Here is a 16,996-nt window from a genome sequence, read left to right as displayed (position 1 = left end):
TTGTAGGCCGTGAGGATTTTTCCTTTTAAGGATCACCTCTCTGATTAAAACACATTAAAAATGAATCCTCTAACCATTAATTGGCACACCAAGACATGAGCTTGTTTGTTAGAAAACTGTTTTAACTATCATCTCCTGCCTCTGTTTGTAATTTTCTTATCTTCCCAAGACACACTCCACCAACACGGCAGGCCTCTCCTCCTTCCCTGCCCCCAACCTCAGACCGGAGCTGTTGACCTCGTAGCACACACACACACACACCCCCGCACACACGCAGCCATATGTTACGGCCAGGACGAACCTCCACGCTGTCATTAGGGGGATGGTGCCGGACACTGTGCTGAGGTTAAGCAGAGTGACTCATCCTCTCCTTGAGCATCACCAAACGATTTGCTCAAATTTGCAGGTATGTTGTTCCTTTCGATGCCGTGCTGGATGATTATGGGGATGGAAAACAACGGGGTTAAACTCCTGTAATCTCATTGCTGCTAAGCAGGTTGAGTGTTGTGATGATCTCAAACCACACTGGCCTCACACTTAGGACGTACACAGAGGTCTTTATAAATAAACACATCGTCACACAGATGCACACACTCCCACTTTCACCTTTGCCCCTGCAGCTTTTGTGTCTTTATCTCTTGTGTGCAGAAACATCAATTTTGGTGCATGTAGGTGGTCTTAACACTACAAGCCAGACCTTTCTGCAAAATTAATCAAACTCGGTTTAGAAAATTTATTTACACCCTTATAGATTTATTAATTTTTTTCACTTAAAAAAAATGTTTCAGATTATTACATACATTTTAATGATACATATATATTTGACTGCTGTTTTGATGGTCTTCTTCTCGAAAGCTGTTTCACACCAGATGTTTTCCCAAAAATCGAGATGGCTTTCAACTACCGTGAGTGAGGGATTTTTTAGTTGTTTTTGCTTTGTTAAGATCCCAAAACTTTCCCATGGATGCCAGTCATTTTCTGATGGTTGCATCATGAACCTTATGAGTGAAGAGAGGTCTGCTTGCCTTTGGATGTTTTGGGTTCTGCAGTGGATAATTGTTCTCACTGCGGTTTGTTGAAGCCTGACGCCTTAGAAACGTCTTTTTAACCACTTTCAGACTAACCGACTTCAAAAGACTTTATTTGTTCTTGAATGTCTTTAGATCAGGACATGATGTGACACTTTCTGAGATTTTTTAACCTATTTCATCTTGTTAGGTCCCATTTAGGAGATTCCTTGATTTTACAGTTCATGTCTAATGGCCTTAAGTAAATTTTAACTAATCTCTCCAAAAAATGTTAGTAAATGTTACAAGATGCAATTCCTTTTTAAAAAAGGGTTTGATTTGGATATGCATAACTTAGCAAATTTTTATTCCAGAAAATTTGCTAAGCCCTGTGGTTGGGTGCCAGGGCAGTCATTCATCCAGCAGCCCATTGTGTTTTTGAGTTAAAAAATGTTTAAAGTTGACAAGAAATTTTAAATATCACTTGATAATTATGTGCTATTGAAAGACTGGAAGATTAATACCTGAACACCAACTATAAAGTCTTAAAAATGCAAACATGAAAAAAAATTAAAGAAATAAGCAATTCTTAGCCTGGTGGCCCGCCAGGCTTATAGTACACTTGGGGGAAAACCCTGTATAACATTTTCCCCTTAAGAAGATCACCTTTGGCTCTAAGGTATTACCCTTTCTCAGAAATTGAGATACACGTAAACTTTCTTTGGCAACTCAGGAAGTGCAACCTGCCACATTAGAGGTTATCAACTTTATCTTTTACACGTCTGTCATTGTGTGATGCTAAGCAACAAAGCATAACAGGCAAAAACAGCAAAAAATAATCTGCGGAGAAGATCATCAGGTCAGGGGAAAGGCAGCTAACCTCTCTGCAGACCCCGCACATCCTGGACACAAACTGTTTATATTTTGTTGTTCAGGTCCAGAAACCACAGACAGGGCTTCTTCTCGCCCCGCAGGTTTCTTGGTTGTTCATGTTGCATTAATATGACATTCTTTGGTAAAACACTGTACTGTATATATACATACTTACATAAAAATCTATTATTTCATATCATATTTTTGATATTTAGATTCAAAATGTGGATCAATTTCCTTGTTTGTTTGCACAAATGTAGCCAATATTGTTGATTCTGAAATGAAATTGTCATTTGAAAACTGCATTTTTATGTTCACTCTGGTTTTCTTTGTCTCGTATGAAAATTTGTTTTACAATCTGAAACATTTTGGTGCAACAAAAGAGGAGAAAAAAATAAATCTGAAATACTTTTTCATAGCTCTGCATGTCATTGATACAAGCCTGGATATTCAGCTCTGCCTCCAAAACTCTGGCTCAGCAGGTCCTGTCAGAGTCAAACCATGTTAGGATGAACTCAGAATCTAGTCACTCTAACTCTGTAATGTTCATTAGTTCAGGCTAATAAAAAAAGCAAACATTGGTTCTCTACTTTTGATTCTTGTTTCCTGAACAGGAATTAAAGACGGAGAACCAACCAACATTTAGCTTTTAGTTTAAAACTTTGATAAATTGTGTAGTACTTATTACTTAGACCAACATTTAGCTTTATGGTTTTAATATCAGAGCAAGACCTAGAGAAACTTCTGTTAGTTTATTACTTAGCAACCCAGAACAAGAATCAAACATGAAGAACCAACATTTAGCTTTATTCAAATCTAGAAGTCAACCCAGAACAATTGGAACCAACATCTAGTTTTTTAACTCTTTACTCCAAAACAAACTTTAGATCCAGAGAAACCTCTACTAGTTTATAAATTATGGACTCCTTATTCTTATTAAACATGGGGAACCAAGATGTAGTTTTATACTTTAACTGATTCGTCTTTTTTTTTGGTTTTGTTTGTATTTCCTTCTGGTTCATGTAAGGCACTTTGAACTGCTTGTTGCTGAAAATGTGCTACATAAATAAAATTATCTTACTATGAGCAGCTATTTTTTTCCAGTGTGCTTTTATGTTTATGTTTTGTGGAGTCCTTTAGAAATACATTCCCTATCACCCAACTTGGTTTTTATTCCCAAATTGTCTTAGGGGACTGCATAGCATTTCTAAAAAAGTTCTCCACAAATGGGAGTAAATGAGCAGAAATAGTTATTTCGACATATTGCGTCAGCATCCAACATCCCACCACGTTGCTTTTTGTCATCTTGTGTTGTTGTTTAAGCCTATTGAGCATGTGCTTCTGCAAATGTTTAAAGTGACCCTCTTTGCACGTCGGTGTCGGCCCTCCTCTCTGCCGCTGCTGTCTGTCCGTCTCTCCGACAAGGAGGAGGGTAGGAGGGAGAGAAAAGGGGAGGGAGTCGGAGAAAGAGGGGGACGGCTTTTCTGTGATGTGAATGGAGCAAAGCGAGAAGGGAGAGAAAGAGGGAGGGAGGGAGAGAGGGCAGCACAAATCAACCTGCCTCTTCTTGACTTCAGCAAACAGCACAGAGGAGCTCGCCTGTAGGCGCGGGGATCGGGAAGTGTGTGTGTGTGTGTGTGTGTGCTGCGAGCTATTTCGCGATTCTTCTTTCTTTTTTTTTTCCTTTTTGGTTTAGAGGAAGGGAGGACAGCCCTGGGGAGGAACCGCGGCGGCAGGAGGAACGAGCTGCCTCACCGTGGAGATAGATAGCAGAAAAATGCTGTCATGGGGAGAGAAGGAGAGCGAGTCGGCAGAGAGGAACAGGATGGAACAAGGCAGGGTCGAGCAGGACTGAAATGTGGAGGTAAGCCTCGTCTTTCTGCGCTCCCGGCCCGCCTGCGTCCTCTTTGTGCTGATAATGAATCTGGACGGATGGGACCGTGTTTCCTCTGTATCGGCACGCGTGTGCTCTTACAGGCTCCCCATCTATTCAGAGACAATGTAGGGGATACGAAATAACGAGCAGGCATCCTCCCCCCTCTGCCTCATGCCCTTTGTGTTTCTGTCACCTCCCTGGAAATCACGTTCTCCTCAGTTAGAAATGCATCAAACCTTAAAAATTCACTCACGACATTGGACATTTGAAAGCACCTCACAACCTTTGTCGCATTTCATCCCAGGCCTGCCCTCCTCTCCTCCTATTCCGACACTAATACACCCCCCCTCTATCTCCTCCTTTATCATTACCCCTTCACACTCACAAACACACACATTCTATCCTGTCTCCCTCCATTGTGTTCCCTCCAACGAGGCGATTGTCTTAAAAACCAGTGTTATGACATTGTCAAGAAGGCGCTGCGAAACCTTGAGCGCTTTTGGCTGCAGGACTCAGAGATGAGGGGCAAGGTGGAGGGAGCAGGGGGAGGATGGATGGATGGATTGGGGGTGGGGGGGCACTTAGAGAATGAAAGATGCAGGGATAACAAAGAGAGCATCCATATGTTTCATGTTTTCAAATCCTGCTCCGTCAGTCTGGAATGATTTGCAGAGACGATGATGGAAGGGAGACGCGCAACCTGGACCAGGGTGTTGTTTTCAAGGTGGCAGAGAAAATGAGGGATGCAGGAGTCAGGCTCTTCATCCTTGACTGGTTTAAACATGGGACTGTGCGTCAGGGATACGGGGTCCTTACAGAGGCTGCAAAAAGAAAAGCTGAGCGGCAGGAAGGCAGGCAGCAGCGGCTTATGTAAGCCAGTGCACTCAAAGGATGGGCCATTTCATTTACATTGAGCATCATGACTCCTTGTCCAGGCTGGTGTTCGCTGTGGTTGGTGTCAACATGTTGAGGGATGAAATGCAGCTTGAGCTGACAGGACGGGAAGGGTTTGTTCTTTCTTTCTTTTTACCAGGGTCGACTTTAACTTGAAAAATCCACCTTGTTGTTCTCCTCCTGCAGATGCTCACCGTAACAAATATTTCAGCATCAAGTGCATGATGGCGCTCGAACAACACAGACTGACCTTTAAATTTTGCTGCTGATGACATTTATATTTCTGCCCTCCTCTTTACATCAGACCTAAAAAATGTGAAATTGCCCTGCCTTGTAAATATATTCATACTTCTGAATTTGTTTCACGATTTGCTGCATTACAGCTACAGATTTTGATGTGTTTTACTGGGATTTTATGACAAACAGCACCGTACAGTCAATCATTCAGAAATAAATCAGCTTCGTCAAGTGTTAGTTCACTAGAGAATCAGCCAACAAACCCAGAAGGACCAGAGATTTAAGGTCTTCTGTATCTCTGGAGAAATTGTTGACAGGATAATGATTGCTTGTGTTCCTCACAAATCTGCCCCCCTCTATAAAAGTGGGGCAAGTAGGAAACCTTTTTAAGTCAAATTTGCAGTTTCCCACTGTACATATTTCTAAAAACCATGTATCTTTTTTTTCTTCCGGTTTTGTTGCTCTATAAAATAAAATATGTCAAATTTTCTGGTGACAAGTTCAAAAGTTCACAGGGCTGAATACATTTGTAAGGCTGTGTTTCACTCACCAAACAGATTCAAGTTATAAAACCGTTTTAATTGTTTTAGATCTACATGGCATAGAACCAAATGTAATCTAAATTAGTAAATTACCAAAAATAACTGAAGGCTTTTGTTTGGTTTCTAAGTTATAATTTATTTTTGGTTCCTACCATTTTACATTTAAACGACAAAATTTTGCTTGCAGTTCTCCCCGGGAAAGAGGTTTTAAAAGTCACACTAATGGAAATGTACTCCACTTATTATAGTGTGGCAATTAGATTAAATTGGTTTTCATTATTTTTTGTAATCTAATCACCTCAACCAATTATTTTAGCCTGTACTTGAGAGTGAAAGCACTTTGTGTTGGTGGGAAGGGCAGGTGAGAGTTTTCGAGAATAAAAATGCAAATAACCGTTTGATTTGAAATGATAAAACAATTAATTATTTGTAGATTTTTTTCTGTTCCTTTTTTGTCTCTTGAATGGAGTGAAAAGCAGTTCTGCTCTTACATATCTCCTTTTGTCTATTCTCTTTCTATGATCTCAATTCTGATAGACATTTAATGATTCAAACATTTCATTATTATTATGTTAAATTCTTAACCCTCTGATGCATGAATTATGATCCTTTGTGTCAGAATTTTTTTTCCATTTTTTAAAATTCTTTTCTTAAGGCATAAAAAAGGTAGGAACATTTTTTTGTAAAAATAATTTATTTTTTATTTTTTATTTTTATGTGATCAATTGTAATTTTGTCCAAATACAAAGTTGTTATTTGAAAAATACATCAGTAGTATTGTTCCTTAGGGGTTATCTGATGTCATAATATTTTTTTTACTTGCAAGAGTCGTCTACAGTAGAAGGAGGGACTGGGTCGGTTCTCATGCTTTTTTGTCTGTCGGCCATATTGTATTTAACAAAAATAATTTCTTGCATTTGCAGCTGATGGCCAGTAGTTGATGGTATATTTTATGATGCATTAGTGTCCACTTCAGTGGTCTGTGTGCATTTATAACATAAAAATCCACAGGAAGCACAAGAAAATGGCTTTTAGATAGCTGTCCACTGTAGTGACCACTATGCATGAAAGGGTTAATAATTCGACAGTGCAGCCTGAACACTTAGTTTAGTTTGTCAGAGTATAAAATAACTGATTCTGTCTCTTTCAGATTCAGTAATTATTTTCATCTTAACTTCTGAGCCAAAGAAGAAAAAGCTACATCTGAAAATCATTGTGCATTTCTACTGCTATCCTTGCATTTAAAGGATAAATTAGCAGCCAGGAGCTTTTTGTTCAATGCAGTTAATTAATTATTTGTGAGCAAGTGAGAAAATCTCCATAAATACTGCAGTTTTTTTGCTGTAGAGTCTGTGGGTGTGTGTTGGCTTTTACAAAGTAAGGAAAGAGAACGGTGGATGTAGGTAAATAACTATTGCTGCTCATCAATCTGGGAAAAACCACGGAAGGTCATTTTAAGATTTTCATTCAGCTGCAAAGAAAATATGAAACATAAGTGTGAAATGTTAAACTTTTTGCGTGGATAGGAGTGGATGTCCCTCCAAATTCTCAGAGAAATTACAATCCCATATTCACACAGACCTAAATCAACACGTTGCGTAGTAATATTCACGCCCCAGAGGAATTTCCACAGAACAGGCATGAAAACACGACATTATCTTGAGTCTTGAATGCTTGAGTAGAAGTTGGTTGAACTATCAGACTTTAAGCTTCTTTTTCCTGGGATAAATTTGGCTGAAAAAATGGAGCTAAATCATGACAATAACTGGCCAGTATAAGGAGGGACGATTGGACAAGAACATCTAACAAATATGATTTGTTTGAAAGGATTTCCAAGAGAAAGTTACTTCTTTCTGAGAAGAATATGACAGTATAAAACCAAACTACCAATCAGCAGAAAAATCAGGCAGCTCTTAAAAATGGTGGTGGAGAGTTGATGATTTGGTCTCTTCGCTTGACCTTTGAACTCCTGAGTCAAGCGTGAATTCCCCTGAATCCGTTTAGATGTGTTGAGTTTTTTCCTCACAAATGTCAGTGGTGTGTGGGGATGTACTTTTTTAATACCGTACATGTTGCATCTGTTGGCCGAGGTTTTATACAGTCAATATGAGATTTAAATGAAAGTAAATACTATTTTAACCAGAGCAAAATTACACATTTTTTGCTAGTCAGTCTTTATTTCTGAAGCACTTTTCCCCAGAGAGATTTCAGAGTAAAACATAAAGTGTTGAAATGGCAATAGCAAACAAAGAAATACCTCTATCTGTGATGGGGGAAACCTGACGATTTGATAAAAGTGGAGAATAAAAGTCAAACAAAACGTGCAAAACTAAAAAAAGTAGAAATTTAAAAAAATGTATGATATCTAAAGCTTGGTAAAAAGAAGTAAACCCATTAAAAGGGGGAAAATGAGAATACATTAACACATAAATATCAAGTAACATAAATAACTGGAGTTAAAAAAGGATAATGTATCAGACTTAAATCAATAAAAAGAACCATAATGAGTGGGTGTTTTCTGGTATCTGGGATATTTTGCTGTGGGTCAAAAACAAAATCTAGCAGCCAAATTTCTGCATTTTTTTGCTTTCCAGGCTTCTACAACCTACACAGTTGTCTGCTTTCAGTTTGTGCTGCACAAGATTATCATGTAGGATTTAAATATCGGGACGTTACTAGGCAGATTTTGCTCTGGGCTGAGTCAGCATTATATCATCCATGGTTTTTTTTAGGAGTTTTTTTTGTGTGACTACGCCCTGCCAGGCTCCCTGCAGGGGCTCACAGTGAGGAAGGCAGCTTGACAAGCTGAGCCTCCCCCTCATCGGATGGCAGGATGCCTCCGATACGAGCTGCTGGGTGAATCCTCTCAGCCTGTTCTCTACGCTCTTACCTGGCCTCGATGCGCCACTGGTCCTTTGGTATTCGGTTTTTTCCTCCTAAATAACATGTAGTGGAAAGAAACATAAAGTGTAGGTGAAGGCGCCATGATGTTCAGAGTCACCTGGAGATTAAGAGATTAAGAAGTATGATAAATATCTACTCAGCTGCGGCCATTTTATTATTTGTGGAGGCCTGTGCTTTTCAAAATAACCATCTTGATGCTTTTTCTATTAAAATGTCCCTTATGGATTTTACAACCCTCATTGTCTGCGCAAGACAAAATGTTTAGACTTTTCTAACTTACACATTGGAGGAACAGCCACTGACTTAACACTGGAAAAATAATCTGTCAACCATTTTAGCCTGGTTCAGGAACGAGAAGACAAACTGGTCAATCGTGTTTGATTTGCATAATTATTGTTGTTAAAACTGCAATAGGTAAGTTTTATCAAAAAAATCTACAGTATATTTTGGATATTTGTTAAAGGTGTCACTATGTTGCAATAGCTTCTCTGCCTCTTCCCTGTGGTCCTGCTGCCAACTGCAGAAATACACCGCTTGGTCAGAAACAACCAATCACAGCCTGGAGGAGTGTCTTAGCGCTGTCAATCATGCTCGTGTAATGTTGTGCTAATCGTGTAAAAACAACTTAACATTACAGAAAAACAGTTTATAGATGTCCATGCTAACTAGCTTGAGCATTCAGGCTCCATTGTGTGAAAGGAGCTGTACCAGCACAGAGCAAGCACATACACAATCTTAATGGACAGCGCTGAGACCCTCCTCCTGGTTCTGATTGGTTGTTTCTGACTGAGCGATGGCAGTAGAGCTGCAGGGAGATGGGAGAGAAACAATTTTTTTTTTATTTCACAGATTATTTGCCTCATACTTTTACAACATGTTGACAGTTTTAACAAAAAATGTAAAATCATATATTCTTTTAAATAATAATAATACTGCACCTTTAAATGACCCTTTGTAACTATTTCAGTTATTAAGATACAGACTCTTGCAAAAGTCTTTATAGCCCTTATACCTTTTGACATTTTGTCACATCACAACCACAAGCTTCAATATATTTGTTTGTAATCTAAAGCAGAAAAAAAAAAAAAAAACAATACATGGTTTTCACCAAATCAGTAAATACATATCTGGAATCTTTCATCTTCTGTTAGTAATTTATGTCACTGCCCTTCTACTGTCAAATATTTTAAACATAATCAAGGAATGTAAAACCTTTTTAAGTCACTTTAGTTGCTGTTTACATAGTTCAGTTTTTAGAGACAAACCCTGACGTAATAAAATATTGTTTTTTTTATTTTTATGTAAGAATCTGATGCAAACCAAATATGTTCACGCTGTCCCTACGTCCCGCTCAGCAGTGTCATACACACGTTAAGCCATTTCGTGGTGCAGTGGCTCTTTGTCATTGTTCTCGCCGTTATTACTGAAGAAGTGCACTCAGGGGCATTGAGAGCTACTGAAAGCAAACCGGGACCAGCCATTCATCCAGGCGCCACGTCACTCTATCATAATACGTGGTCGATGAAGATTGAAAAAAGGCAGAAGGCATGCCATTCCGATCGCAGTTTAAAAATACTCTCACAGAGCTTGCTATTCTGGGAGCAATGTGCGAAATATGAACGATCGTCACTGCGTTTGTTTCACGTCGAACGGCCCCTTCTCACGAGCGTGGAGGAGGAAGTTGCTCTCTCAAACTGTTTCATTTGCACGTAAAAAGGCGTTTCTAATAAAGAAGTGAGAGCGGTTTCAGACTGTACGCGTTCCGTCCTATGTCCTATTACGAAGGCCAAGCGGTGACCACACTCAGCACACTGACGGAGATGTAAGCTTGGTGACATACAGGGGGAAGAGGGACTGTTTTGGTTTCTTGTTTTTGCTTCTGAATTTCAGCTCGGTTTCACTTCCCCTTTTTTTCAGTCATTTTCATTAACACAGAACTAATAAGTGAACTAAACATACAGCCAGGTTTGAGCCATGCATACAGGTACTATTGCTTCCTTCTTTTTCTATTTGTGTGCAGATACCTCAGACTGACACAGATGCGAAAACCACAGATGTGCAGAACATGTTCCTTGTATGCACATGTTCCATCACAGCAAAGCTGCAAAAAGTCAGCCGCCATTTGCGTCACCAGTTAACAGATCGGTGCTTTTTTTTTTTTGTCTAGGTCAAAAGGTGCAGTAATGCTGATACAATTGACACAAGGCTAGGAGAAGTGAGCTGCAGCAGCATGTGTTTGTCACATTAACTCATATAAACAGTTTAGATTTGGGATTTTTCCTCAGATGCAGGTGAGTAATTTTTTATTTGTTTTGCTAGTTCTGCAAATTTTTTCCAAGCTTGCTTGATTTCTGATGGCTTCTCTAAGGTTTTTTTTTTTTTTAAAAACCTCCATAGCTAAAACACCCAATCATAATTCCTCTTGTAAAACATTTAAAGTTGTATAGTTAGAAGAAAAGCTGTTATTTCCTCTCCTCACTGTAAAAGCAGAAGGAATAACCTAGAGTGATGCCAGTGCCACCAAATCCAGCAGGACACATCAATCTGTTTCTCCAAATAATGGCTCTCATTATTTGGAGAAGCAAATAAACACTGAGCTTATAATGGACATGGATGGAACCAATGTAGCTTGTAAGTTAAATGGCAGCCATTACGGAGTGACCCCTCTTAGCTGATACCTTTACTCATAATCAACACTCATTTAAAGGAAGCAACGACGGTTTTTAGTTCGGCTTGCTGGTAAACAAAGAACATAAGCGACAAATGGAGATGTGTTGGCCGTGCAGCTGTCCCGCGTACGCTCGGCTGCATTTCAGTGCTCGACAGAGAATTTGAGGAAGCGGAGGAGGTCAGCCTCTCTTCCTCTGAAAGCAGACAAGGTGGATTCAAAATGCTTCAGTGTGCTGTTTAGGCAATATTGAGCAATCTCTTTTGGGTTCGCACAGATGATGATGGAGCAACAGTGAGGCGTTGAGCGCAACATAATAGCTACAGTCATGAAGCTCGAGGGTCACAAACGCCCGCCAACACACACATGCATGCAGAGAGTGGCCGCAGCAGGACAGCTGCTCTTCCTGTCTCTGTGGGGACAGTGAGCCACAGATACGAGGCTCGGACGAGTCACCAAACGCACACAAACACTTTTCAGCTACGCTCCAGCCCTCAATCTCTCCGCCTGCTCAGCCGCGCTCATGATCTACCCACAAGGTGTATTTTCAGATGCACAGGAAGTAGCAGCAAGTAACATGTCAGACAATAGTTTGAGTTTGGTGCCTTCTGAACGGCACGCATGGTAGGTCAGGACTAGCTCAGAAATAACCACTAATGGTTTGAAGAGGAAGTTGCATTTTAATAAATACAATGCTATTCCCTAAAGGCTTTCTAAACTTTCCCCTCAGACTGAACTATTTGCTCATTCTTTGATGCAAAACAGTTTAATGTAGGACGGATTAGGTGGAGCATGAACAGATTTTCAATTGAATTTAGGTCTAGACTTTGACTAGGCCAGTCTAGCACGTTAATGTCCAGTTTTTTTTGCAGCTTCTAACAAGATTGACATCCCCAAAACACAATGCTGCAACTACCAAGGCTTCGCTGTCAGTCAGGATGGTATGTTCAGGGTTATGAACAGTGTTCGTTTTCTGTTTTGCATAGAGGTCGAAAGGTTGCGTTTTGGTCTAATTTGCCTATTATTCAGATGTTATCTTTCCTCGTATTTCTCAATTGTGCTCTGTTCTGTGTATGTAAAATCCCGATAAAACTAATTGGGGATTGTTGCTGTTATTTCGTATGGTTTACAAGGTACGAATGCTTCAATAAGGGACAGTATAAGTTGCTCTGACTATTCTGTAGCGTAACTGTTCCTTTCCAAAAAGGCAGACAAAAGAAGAAGTGAAACTGCACCAGACACAGACCAACGTCACATGGAAAGTGACCTTTACAGAGACAGGTTTTACTGTAACACACGAGATCCTCTGAGACGTCCACTGCAGTCTTAGATATAAATCATAACAAATCAGCTCCATCCAGCTCATGAATTATTAATCTGACAGTAACCCTCGCCCTCTTTCGTCCAGCCGTATGAATAATGTATTAGTCAGAAGTCTTAATGTCAAGTTATACTTAGGAGCCAAACAGAAGTCGGGACCTCAACATATAACAATCACAGCAGACTGCTTTTTTAGGACATTAACACCCTTCTCTGAAACGACACCAGCGATAACATGCTTAAAAAGAAACAAAATCCTTTGGAAATTGTTTTATTTGAGAGGAATAATAAACTGCTGCATTTTTAATTAGGAGAATAGAATAGTCTCAATGTTTTAGATGTTCCCCACTTTAACGTGCCTGTTTCAAATTAATGCGTCATTATCAAGCTTCTGTAAATCTTTCTGTGGAAGTAATTCAATCAGTTTTGATTCATCTATCCAAACATGGCTAACAGGTGAAGATAACAGATTCAGGGTGGGAAACCCAGGCATCCCTAACAACAGCCTCATATTCAGTCTGGAGGAAATCTTAAGGAAGATCCAAAGGCCTGAAGGGTTATATAGTCCCTCCAGAAAGTCCAGGGTCTCCTTTCTGAGGGACAATCCTGCAAAACCTTCAAATACCCCAAAGTGGAAGATCAGGTACCTAAACTACCTTAGGTAGTTATATTTGATGTGGAGAAGTAGCAGAATCTGGATGCTCCTATAGGCAATTGCACCATTGTGTATCTGCCTTGGTTTGAATGACATATTAAAGGCAGCTTTAATTAAATCATGTTCCAGGGTGACCTTTCTATACTTCTGATACTGAAATATTCTCTGGTATTAGCAACACAACTGCTTTGTGTCCCAAATGTAATGATAATTCTTCTCAGGTTTTGCAGTATTTGAGTAATAGTAGTGTATTGGCTTAATGATTTTACCTAAATTCATGATTAGCTGGGCAGACATTTTAGCTGGATTATTCAAGATTTCCTCACCTCCGCATACAAATTGCTTGAAGTGACTCCAACAGGATTGCAGCCTGACCTATTTTCTGAATAATTCACCAAATACTTGACCACCTGAACTACACTAGTTTGTGTACAGAGCATTGAGCTTTCATTGTAATCCATCAAGTGATCAGTTGTTATGGAAGGAAAAACTGAGACAAAAACAACCTGATTATTATGTATCATTTATTATAGTTAGTTTTGAGTGTTGTAACAATTCCTGTCCTTTTTGAATCATCCTCTATGTCCCTACTGTTCCTCCTACGCCTCAGCATCTCAGATGCTAATCTCTATATCAGGTGTGGCCAATGCAGAGCTGGCTAGTCCAACCAGAAAGAGTTTGAATGCATGGCATCTGAAATGTTGTAACCTGTCATATTGTTTCTTATTGAAAACAATGACAACGCAATGACAATTAAGAATCATCGTCATGTACTTCTCTAATTTAGACCAAACTAAAACGTGTTGTTAGTTCAGCGGTGAGATCAGAAGGCTATGTTTTCTGTGAAGGAAGCTCATTTCGGCAGCGCGTCCAATGGATTTTGTTTTTTAAATTATAATCCACATCTCATAAACGGGTTAGGATCGGAAGTAAATCAAGACACTTCTTTCTTCGGTTGCAGCAACAGACAAAGCCTGATCTATCTGTCCATCGTCCTCTCTAACATACTGTTACTTATGAAGTTCAAGTCACCAAGATAGTTGAACTTCTCCACTTGAGGCAGGAACCGACCCCTGACCTGGAGGGAGCAGTCCATCTTTTTCCCGTTTAAGAACCACAACTTCAGATTTAGAAGAGCTGACTTTTATCTCAGTCTCTTTGCACTCATCTAAGGACCTCTCCAACACTTTCAGTCATTGCCTGGAGTTTCCAACAGAACCCCACCGTCTCCTAAAAGCTGAGACCCTGAGGTTACTGACCCTTCTGCCTATGACTGAGATCTTATCCATGAACACCACAAACAAGATTAATGACATAGGAGCAGCCCTGATGGAGTCCAACATGCACATGGAAGAAGCTTGACTTTGTTCCAAGAATGTGGACTCCGCTTTTATTTGGACATACAAGGACCGGATAGCCTTACAAGCTATTCAGGTACAACGTTCTCCTGCACCAACCACCACAAACCAGCCCACATGTTCTACCAGCAGCAACACATATTGCAGGCCCTTCTTTGACAAATATTTGTCGCGTGAAGGATTATTGCTAACAAGAGCAAACACACCACAGATTTCTCTGAGATTCTCCAAAGTCTGCTGTGGTGTTCATCACTTCGACAGTTATCTCCTTGTCAGGCAGTTGAGCATTATTTGCCAGAGATTACGTGTCTGCAGGGATCGATAGCTCAAACTGACATTTTCCAAAACAGCTTGAATTAAAAAGAGAGAGATAAATCACTTGACAAAAAAGGAGAGAGCGCAGCACTTAGGAGCCTCTGGATTTGGCCCAGTTAGCTGTCCGCAGTGTGGTGGTGCTGGGAGGGGAGGGGAGAGGAGTGTTTCAGCAGAGAAGATGGAAGATGCCGTGAGAAAATGTTGGGCATTAGAGTGAACTCATTTTCTGAATCACATCCAGCCACATTAATACACATTTACTCCCCTAAAAGCATTTCATCTGCTGCAGTTTAATGTCACACACTCAGAGGCAGAGCAGGAACGCAACCTGATCCCAGATGTTGCAGGGTTGTGTGCGATCAATAACTGAGCCCGGCATTAAATTTCCCAAAAATCAATCATTGTTAGGAATTGATTCAGACCTTGTGGTCAAGGCAGCTTTTAACTATGATAGACAGTGACACAAGATGCCACTGTCCTCTTCAGGTAACTTTTTTGTTTGTTTTAAGTTAGAATTAAAGCAGAAGTTATGGCGGCGTTACCACATGTTGATGTCACACTTAATGTTGTATGCGCAGGAAAGCGATGTTTCCCAACTCAGCATGAGATCAGAACAACCGCTCCAACCTGGTGTGACATAACTAAACTGTTATTAGTTGGAAAAAGCAAAACTTTTACCAACTAAAAGTTTTACCAAACTTTTAGTTGGTAAAAGGTTTGCAAAGAGATGCACCTCTTTGCATCTATTGGCTGCAAAGAGGTGACGCAAATCAGTAAAGCTTTACCGTTTTCGCCATAAGCCATCGATTTTTTTTTTTGTTTGTTTGTTTTTTTTGTTTTTTTTTTAACCTTTCAACAAACCAAATGTTTCCATGAGGATTAAATTTTATTATATAACATGGTAGAGAGAATGAATGTAAGACAATCTGCTCATTCACACTCCAGCGTTGGACTCCTGAAGGTGTGGAAGTGTTGTGCAGGGAGGATGACGACATCCATCCTTTGAGGGTTCAAAAGTCACTCATCTCTTCCTGTTTCACAGGACACAGACTTGCATGAGCAGGCACAGACGAAGTCAAGCGGCCATGACTTCCCCAAAACGGTGCATGTTTGACTCTGTTCTCCTGTGACATCCGCCTGTGTCCGTTTTACTCCAGAGCCTCGTTAACCTTGTCCGAGGCTTAGTGTGGAAGCGGTACTTGCTGTCATCAGTTAGCAGTGGTCAGCAATGGCCTTCAAAATGAATCGGGAGCAAGAAGAACAAAGGCAGGGTGGTAGAAGGGAAAGAGGCACAATCTAATAAATAAGATCCAGATGTGTGTAAAAATAGATTTCATTTTCGGAAATGGCACCCCATTTTCACCAAGAAGAAGAATACAGTACCTTGCAGAAGTATTTATATCCTTTGAACTTTTCCACATTTTGTCTTGTGAAAAGCAGAAACATCAAATTGTTGAATGTGATAGACTAATGAAGTATGCACTTGTATTAAACCCCCCTCAGGCTTTACTTTGTAGAGTCGCATTTTGCTGCATTCAGTCTCCAGACTCTGAGTAATATTAGATCTAAATCTCAACAGAAATTCAGGTTTTTGTTGTTTGTTCACTGATTCTCTCCAACAAACCCCTGAAGCCGTCACAGATCAGATGGATTTATCCTGAGATTAAAGTACACAGGTGAACTGCGTCTACTAATTGGATGACTAATTGGTTGCACTGAATCAGAATAAAAGGCAGCCACACTTTTCAGATTTATTACGTTGTCAAAAAAACAGGCTTGACCAATTTGTGTGACTTTCTGTTGGTTTCACACACAAAATATCGATTTAATCCACTGAATTTTTGGTGGTAATCTTACAAAATGAGAAAGAAGTTCAGTTTTTGTGAATCAGTTTCTAAGGTTCAACAAATGTGTTTCACTTTAAATATTTCACAATCGTCTTATAATGAAACATCCACTGACTGATATAGTCCGCTATCATTATATCATGCGTTGCATAATTTATATTCTCTTCAAAATCATTCAAAATTATCTAACTCAAACTAATATGTAATCATTTGCATGTCTGATCCAACAAGTAAGGAATCACTCCAGTTTAATTACAGTTTAATTTAATACAAACATATTTCTGTCAAAGAAAACAAGAATTTTTTAACTCTAATCAAAATCTTAGTTTCTCAGAGAGAAAACAGATTATTTTAATACACCTTTTGACTTTTGGGCCTTATACTATTCAGATACTCAGTGAGAAGATGGAAGATGCCGTGAGAAAATGTTGGGCATTAGAGTTCACTTTATGCTTTATTTATATACTTTTTAATTATTTTACACTCAAAAATAAAAAATA

The 16,996-nt window shown here is 39.6% G+C and overlaps 1 protein-coding gene across 4 annotated transcripts in view; it reads left to right on the top strand.

Annotated features, from left to right (window-relative positions):
• The first annotated feature begins 264 nt into the window (after nucleotides 1-264).
• Nucleotides 265-16,996, top strand: part of sipa1 (signal-induced proliferation-associated 1) — a 67,044-nt gene continuing 50,312 nt past the window's right edge. Inside the window, exons 1-2 of one of the 4 annotated variants that reach the window (XM_032575631.1) lie at nucleotides 265-406; nucleotides 3,577-3,744. The gene's annotated coding sequence lies outside the window, so the exon portion shown is untranslated. Of the gene's footprint in view, nucleotides 407-3,305; nucleotides 3,745-10,504; nucleotides 10,625-16,996 lie in introns of those variants that run through there. The other 3 variants (XM_032575630.1, XM_032575635.1, XM_032575632.1) reach the window with 3 other exon arrangements.

Source organism: Xiphophorus hellerii, chromosome 11 (assembly GCF_003331165.1).
Source record: "Xiphophorus hellerii strain 12219 chromosome 11, Xiphophorus_hellerii-4.1, whole genome shotgun sequence".
NCBI lineage: Eukaryota > Metazoa > Chordata > Actinopteri > Cyprinodontiformes > Poeciliidae > Xiphophorus > Xiphophorus hellerii.
The sequence above is the reverse complement of the archived record's forward strand: the minus strand, read 5'-3'. Positions and strand labels throughout refer to the sequence as shown.